Genomic DNA, 8,652 nt, shown 5'->3' with positions numbered 1-8,652 from the left:
TTGCCACAGCCAGAGGAAGTGGTTCTAATCAAAACAGTGTTGTGGGGCTATGACAAGACTACTATACCCATGAACTCACTGCATCTGTGACTGAATGTCCAAGGCTCGCACAAGATCAAGCTAGTTAAAATCTCATCATGACAGGAGGTATATGTCACAACAATGTCACCTGTAATTGAGGAGCTGTTGAAAAGTAAAGTGGGTGGAAGAGTCATTTTTCTTCAAGGATGTGGCCTCTGAGAGGCTACCCAGGCTCCAGAACATGGCTCTACACTCATAGTAGCCACAGGAACTGAACTCAGTGGGTTTAAAATAAAAGAACACAGGAAGTTGAGTGGGGGGAGCAGTGGAGATGATGGAGAGAAGGTGAAGGGGAGAAATTAAGAGGTCGATTTGATCGAAACACATTATATGCATGTCCAAGCTCAAACAACAAAGAAACAATTATCTGAGCACTGACAGAAAAATAAATGGTTTGGTGCATCAAGGAGAAAAATGAAACCTGAAGATTAGATATTAACGGAAGTGATTTCTGGGAAGGATTTTATTTTCTCTTTCATCTCCTAACTTTGAACTAAAGGTGTTCCTATCAGGGGAATCTCAAAGCTTATATGCAGAAAAAAAAAAACTCAGAGAGAAATCTTTTATACCCTGATAGCCAGGGAAATTAATATCTGCAAAATAATGCACTGAGGAGGAATGCTCATTTGGTTTTGGTTTTGGTTTTGGTTTGTAACTTCTTTTAGAAAAAGATTTCACACACTGGGTTTCCATCTCGTTTTTCCCCACCTCCAAGTCATTCCAGATCCTTTCCACCTCCTTACTCATACAACCACATGTTCTTCCATTCTCTCTCTCTCTCTCTCTCTCTCTCTCTAAAACAGACAAAAAGCAAAAGCAAAACAAAAACAAGAAACATAAAAAAACCACAATAACAAAAAACAAACAAACAAAAAAAACTATCAAAAGACCAATAGACAAAAGTATTGCCAAACACGACAAAAACTACAAAAATATAATTGAGTTTATTTTGTGTTGGACAACTACTCCCGGTCATAGGGCCTACACTTGGGTGTGATTAACATACTCAGTGAGACTCCGTTGGTAAAAACTGATCTTTTTTCCTTTGCCAGCAGGTATAAATCACACAAGGCTGCTCAGTTAGAGATGGGAACTTATCTCGACTTTCCCTTCTCAGGGTGGGGCCCTATTCGGCTTGAGCCTGTGCAGGTCTTGTTCATGCCATGATGCCATGGCCTCCCGGGTTCATGTGCGCATCAGTCTTGATTTGTCTGAAGGACACTGCTTCCTTGGATGTATCCATCACTTTTGGGTTTTAAAATGCTCCTGCTTTCTCTTCAACATACTTCCTTGAGCCCTGAGGGGAAGACTTTGATGAAGACATTCCATTTGGGACTAGTGCTCCAATGCCTTCTCATCTACTTCAAGAAGCATCTCTGAGGAGGGCTGAGTGACTGCTGACCTGCAGGTGTAGCAGCTTGTCATTAAGTTATTTTATTGCTGTATTCCTTCAGTAGAATAACAGTATTAGTTTCACCCTAGGCTCATGACCTATCTGGTTTCAGGTTCTTGGTCATCTTAGCAGTGTTGGGTATGGAGTCCATCTCATGAAGTGGTCCTTACATCCAATCAGGAGTGATTGGTTGGCTCCATGCCCTTTGTGCCACTATTGCACTGGTATATCTTACAGGTATGTCACTGTTACAGGCTACAAGGTTTGAAGCTGGGAGACATTGATCATTGCTTTTTCCTGCAGTAGCGTGCAGAGTGCCTTCCAGTACCAGGAACACTAGTCAGTATGGGTAAAGCTTTAACATCAGAGTTGGAGATGCAGAAACTGGAGTTTGTCCTAATGGGTTTTAATCTTGTTCTGGATCAGTAATTGTTCAATATTCCACCTTTTGTTCATTTTAGAATTGTGATGTATATTCTGTATCATTGTTTGAAGTATGTACATTTTTTTTGGCTTTTGCTTTTACAAGGTTACAGGTAAGAGTCTCATAAGAGACATGGGCTTCGAATTTTGAAGCAGTCTTGAGACTACGAACGAGAAAGGGGTCATTTGAATTTAGATTAAATGCATTTTGCACTATTATATGGCTACAAGCCTATCATGTGGTGGTTTGTCTGAGAAAACTGTAAGCAAGCCTCCATTTCAATGATTTCTTTTGTAAGTCATCTTGTGTCTTCACAGAAATATTAACAGTAACTAAGGCAGAAATTACATATGGTTGGCCTCTAGGCATCCCTGTGAAGATTATACTATTATTATTATTATCATTATTATTTAGGTTAATTAAAATAGGAAAACCCACCTTGAATGTGGTTACAGTATTTTACAGACTGGGCCATGAACTGTATACAAGTAGAGAAAGTTAGGGAACTTTCTAACTGGAACACTAAGCATCCAGTCATCTCTCTCTGTTCTTGACAGAGGGTGCGCTGTGACTAGCTGTGTTAATTTCTGCTATCTTGAGGGCTCCACCATAATATGCGGAAACTCAAAAGTGAGAACTAAAATATACTCTTTCCATTGAGTTGCTTTGTGTCTGGGTATTTTACCACAACAACAGAAATGAAAGCAAAACAGACATAGAAACATTCAGAAGTTAAAAACAAAAAGGGGGGAATTCCAAATCTGTGTGTGACCTGTATATGACCTGGCAAAAATCCCGGAGGCTCCCTGAGCTGCTGTGTAGACAGACCCACAGGAAGAATTACAAGGAGCTGGTTGAGAGCTGGGTTGACATAGCCCCTGACTACACAAGGTGACACAGAATCCTCAGTGGGAATATGCCAGACTCTTCCCATGACAAAGCAAAGGCAGTGACATTCTCCAGGAGATTTAACAGGACCCAAGGTATCACTAGTACTGAGTCTCACAGAAAAAAATATAAATCTGCCTTGGAATGTCTGTGATACCGAAATTATCTGCAAGACTAGACCTTATATTGGTTAGATATGACAAGGATTGGCATTCTAGCACTGAAAGGGGAGATATTCTTACTAAAGAAGTAGATACAACTTAAAATGCTTACCTTAGAGCTTAAAAGTAAAACATTTGAAATTTAAAGTTACCCTATTTGGGTTGGAGAGATGGCTCAGTGCTTTAAAAGCCCTGATTGTTCTTCCAGAGGACATGGGCTTGATTGTCAGCATCTAAGTGGTAGTCCATGACAGTCTATAATTCCAGTTCCAGGGAATGCAGCATTCTTGCTAGCCTCTGCAGGCGCTGCATGCAACTGGTACAAGACATGAGGAAGATTACTAGAACTAGAACTAGAACTAGAACTAGAACTAGAACTAGAACTAGAACTAGAACTATATATACATATACGCACATGCACACGCACACACACACACACACACACACACACACACATATATATATATATATAGTCATTGTATTGACTCAATATATCCTAATAGCACATATCAGAGCAATGTGTCAATGATCTTAAAGACAGATAAATAGGATTTCTCAAATCTTTAAACAAAGAAAGGTATTTGAAAAAAATCCATATAGAGACTTGTAGGGCAATATCAAAAAGGAATAACCTTCTGGTGTTGAATACCGAAAAAAGAAGAAAAAACATTATAAAACAAAGATAATTGAAGGCTTAATTGTGATTAAAAAAATTGCTAAAATATAAATATGCACCACTAAGAATATAAATACACTCCAAAATATAAACTAAAAGCATAAGTGACATTCAAATCAAATTTAATAAAAGCTAGTGATAAAGAAAAAAGCTGAAAGGAGAATAAAAAGTGACCCATTATCTAATTAGTAGAAAAACCTAGTTAAAGAGGTGCTTATGTCTTATTGAAAATCATGATCCTCAAAAAGCATTAGGAAGCATCCATCTAGTGCTGAGGTCCTGCCACCCTAATTGTGTCTCCAGTTAAAGCATCCATCAGCAACAGTAGCAAGTGAAACCACTCCCATGCGAATGGAAGTCAAGAAACCATTATCAGTTTTTGTTTAACTATCTCTTTTCTTAGCAAAATAAAAAGCATTAAGATAACTTCTTGTATCTTATTGTATAACAATGGGATAAAATTAACTATAAACAATAAAAGAAACTAAAGAATATATACAAACGATCAAGACAAAGCATTATGTTCCAAATGAACAGTGGGCTGCTCCAAGAAAGTCAAAAAATAAATTTAAAACTTCTAGAATTTTGAAATGAAAATAAGCACACAACTCCCTGATACATTGAGGGTAAATAAAACATCAAAAAAGATTTCAAATACGTAACTGATGGCGCATCTCCGTGTTCTAGCAAAACAAGAACAATCCAAACCCAAAATTAATATCTGGGGAGAAATAATACAAATCAAGGCAGAACATAATGAAATGGAAAACAATGCAAAGAATCCATGAAACAGGACTGTTTCTTTACCAAAATAAACAAGACTGACAAACCATTAGTCAAAAGAACCAAAAGAAAAAGAGACCCAAATTCAAATCTCAATTTCAAAGAGAGGAGACATTACAACAATCACCCATGACATCCAAAGGCACATAAAGTGGATACTCTGAAATGACATTCCAACAAATTAGAAAATCTACAAGAAATGAATAGTCATCTATAGACATGGCTTACCAGAATTAACCACAGATGATATAAATAACCAACACAAGTGTATAGCCAGCAGTTAGAAAACCTGAGCATGAAGGCACATCCCTAGGATCCTAGCACCAAAGAGAGAGACAAGGACATTCCTGGAGCTTGCTGGCCAGCCAGTCTTGTTGAACTGGAAAGCTCCAGGTTCAATGAGAGGCCCTGTCTCAAAATACGAGGTGGAAAGGAATAGAGGAAGATGCCTAACATTTACCCCTAGTTTCATATACATGTGGTATATGGAAAAACAACAGCCCGCATTATACTGGAAACTCAAAGCATTTCATCTAAGCCAAGGAGAGATAGTGGTATGTCTACTATCTACATTACCATTTAATACAGAGTTTGCAGTCTTAGCCAGAGAAATAAAGCATGAGAAAGGGGATACAACTTGGGGAAAGATGAGTCAAAGCTTTCTTTTTAGGTGATATGAACCCACACTTGACAGACTTCTAAAGACAAGCAGGAAACACTTGAATTGGATAAGTTTTCAGAGAATAAATAGGGCAATCTGCACACAAAAATCAACAGCTTTTCTATGTTCCAATAATGAACATTCTGTGAGGGAAATCAGGAAAAACACCCACAGGAGCCTTTAAAAGACAGTGAAATAGTTAGGATGGAAGCCAATCAAGGAGGGGAAAGACTCATATAAAACACTAAAACACTGAGGAACAATTTTGAACAAAACACTATCCTAGAAGATGAAGAGACATTTAACCCAAACAGATCAAAGATTTTAATACAAACCTGAAACTTTGATGCTACTAGAAGAAAACATGCAGGAACCAGAAACACTTCAAGATACAGAGCTGAGCAACACCTTTCTAAAAAGAATTCTACCCACTCAAAAAAAAATGATTAGCATGGGCATTGCATGCTAATAAAAACGTTCTGCACAGCGGTCTTTGTGAGCTAGGCTGCATTAAATCCAAACCACTCTGAGATCCCATCTTACAACAGTCAGAATGGCTAAGATCAAAAACTCGAGTGACAGCACATGCTGGCAAGGATGAGGAATAACAGGAACACTCCTCCATTGCTGGAGGGAGTACAAACAAGTTCAACCACTCTGGAAATCAATCTGGCGGTTCCTCAGAAAATTGGGAATACACACACACAAGATTCAGCTATATGTTCCTGAGCATATACCCAAAGGATGTCCCACTATACCACACAGACATTTGCTCGACTCCATTCATAGAAACTTTATTCATAACCAGAAACTGGAAACAACATAGACACCCTACAACTGAAGAATGGATACAGAAAATGTGGTACACCTACACAATGGAATACTACTCAGCTATGAAAAACAAAGACATCATGAAATTTGTAGGCAAATGGATGGAATATCATCCTGTGTGAGGTAACACAGACTCATAAAGACATACACGGCAGGTACTAACTTATAAGTTGGCATTAGACATCAAGTACAAAATAACCATGCTGCAATCCAAGACCCAAAGAAACTAAGAAATAAGGAGGGCCTAAGGAAAGGAATGATGTGCGACTCTTACTCAAAGGTGGGCATAAAATAGGCATCAGAGATGGACAGAGGAAAGGAACTGAGTGGTAGAGGGGGTAAGGAGGGAACAGGGTTGGGGATCAGGTGTGGGCAGAGGTGAGGACTGGAGAGGACTGGGGGTGTGAATGGAAATCAGTGAGGGCATCTTTAAAAGTAGCTGGAGACATGGGATGGGGAGGACCCCCAGGAATCAATGGTGGTGATCATAACTGAGATTCCTACCAGCAGAGGATATGAAGACTGAAGTGTCCACCTCCTGTGGCCAGGCAGGACTTCCAGTGGAAGGAGGAGGACATCAACCCACCCACAAAACCTTCTAACTAAAATTTGTCCTGATTACAAGATATGCAAGGATAAAGATGGAGCACAGATTGAGGGAACAGCCAACCAATACCTGACCCAACTTGAGACCATCCCATGTGAGAAAGCCAGCCCCTGACACTATTAATGTTGCTCTGCTATGCTTTCAGACAGGAGCCTTGTATAACTGTCTCCTGAGAGACTTCATCCAGCAGCTGATGGAAACAGATGCAGAGGCTCACAACCAAATATCAGGCAGAGCTAGGGGAGTCTTGTGGAAGAGTGGAAGATAGAAGTGACAAGCAAAAAGGATTAAGAACACCACAAGAAGACCTACAGAATCAACTAACCCGGGGCCATGGGGATTCACGGAGACTGAGCCACCAACCAAAGAGCATGCAGGGACTGGACTTAGACTCCCTATATATTGATGTAGATGTGTAGCTTGGTCTTCATGTGGGTCACCTAACTATTGGAGCATGGATCTCTGACCCTATTGCCTGATATTTGATCCCTGTTCCCTAGCCAGATTGCCCAGTTGGGCTTTAGTGGGAGAGGAGGGTCCTGCTGCAACTTGATGTCCCAGTGTAGGGTGGACCCAAAGAGGAGAAGGGGAGGGGGTAATGGTGGAAAGAATTTGTAGGAGTAGGGCATGGAGGAGAGGGTGGAGTGGGCCTATGATCAGGATGGAAAGTGAATTAATTAATGAAAAAAGAATTCAAACAGCAGAACACCAAAACAATATAATCTTATCAATAAAAGAGCAAATGATTAGGCCTGACACTTCTAAACAGAAATATAAGTGACATACACACATAAGCACATACACATGCAAACACACACCATAAAGTTTTATGTGTGTATTTCTGTGTTATGTGTGTGTGTACATTACTCTAAACTTGACATAAAGTTTTATATGTGTGTATACCTATGCATGTGTGTGTGTGTGAGAGAGCAAGAGTGTGTGTGTATGTATAAACATGTTCATGCCATGCTATGCATGTGGGGGACAGAGGACAGCTCGCAGGAGTAGTTCTTTCCCTCTCACCTGTAGGTCCTGGGGCTCAAAGTCCAGATGGTCCAGCTTTATGTCAAGTGCCCTTACCTGCTGACTCATCTCACCAGCCCCAAGAACTACATTTGCTAAACTGCTCTTGCTCACACATCCGGCTGCCTATAGTCTAAAATCATGACTGGCACAATCATTGCTGGCACAATGACTCGTGCTTATAAATGCTAGCACTTAGGAGAGAGACGGGGTCTGGACACCTGAACTACCCAGACCCTACTTAGTGTAAACCCTGTCTCTAAAACTTAAAGGTTGGAGGTGTGGCTTAGTGAGAGAGAGAGAGCTTGCCTGCTTTGCAAAAAATCTTAGGTTGGACCTCCAAACCTAATAAAACAAACAAGCAAAAAACAAACAAGCAAAAAAAACCAAAATCTTGGTCTCTGATAGCACGGGATGCCAGGTCTACAGTTCTGTCCTCGTGCCAGTCTGTGCATGTCAGTAACCTTTCACCTCTTTCCTAGACACTTAATTTTGAGGAGAACATCTCTCCCTGGAGCCAGTGGAAGGCCAGTAAGAGGTCCAGCACTATTCATCTGTCGCAAAGCCGGTGGTTGTGATCCATCATTCAGTGTTTGTTAACACACATTGATTGAGCATTGCTTGCTTCTGTGTTAGATACAAAAGGTTAAAAAAACAATGCATGAGAACAAAGTCTTTGTCCTCAGTGGGGGCAATAAATACCGTGCAAGTACATGTTTAAGATCAAGCTGTGCTGTGAAGGAAAGGAAGCAGGGACCATTATAGACACTGTGGTCAGGAACCCAAGGGTAGTATTTCAGGGCCCCAGGGCTGGAGTTATGGCTCTTTTTACTTTCTTTGAGAAGTGATAAAGACTCTTTGGACCCCCTAAAGCCTTACTAAAGTTACAGTGTTCTTTAAGGGTGTGACTCCTGGCAGGTCAGCCGGGCTGCAGTGGATGGCCCCTGCCCAAATGTATGAGCAGCACAGATAGAGCACCAGTGAGCTCTATGACAGCAAACCACACTTTAAATTAAATCAACAATTTTGAAAAGAAGTGGGGAAGTTAGAATATGGAGGTAAGTATGTGTTTGGAAGGAGTTAGGGGAGGAATGGGGGTAGAATATGAGCAAATATACTGCATG

The sequence above is a fragment of the Mus caroli genome, chromosome 7, assembly GCF_900094665.2.
Source record: "Mus caroli chromosome 7, CAROLI_EIJ_v1.1, whole genome shotgun sequence".
In the NCBI taxonomy this organism is placed as follows: Eukaryota; Metazoa; Chordata; class Mammalia; order Rodentia; family Muridae; genus Mus; species Mus caroli.
The sequence above is the reverse complement of the archived record's forward strand: the minus strand, read 5'-3'. Positions refer to the sequence as shown.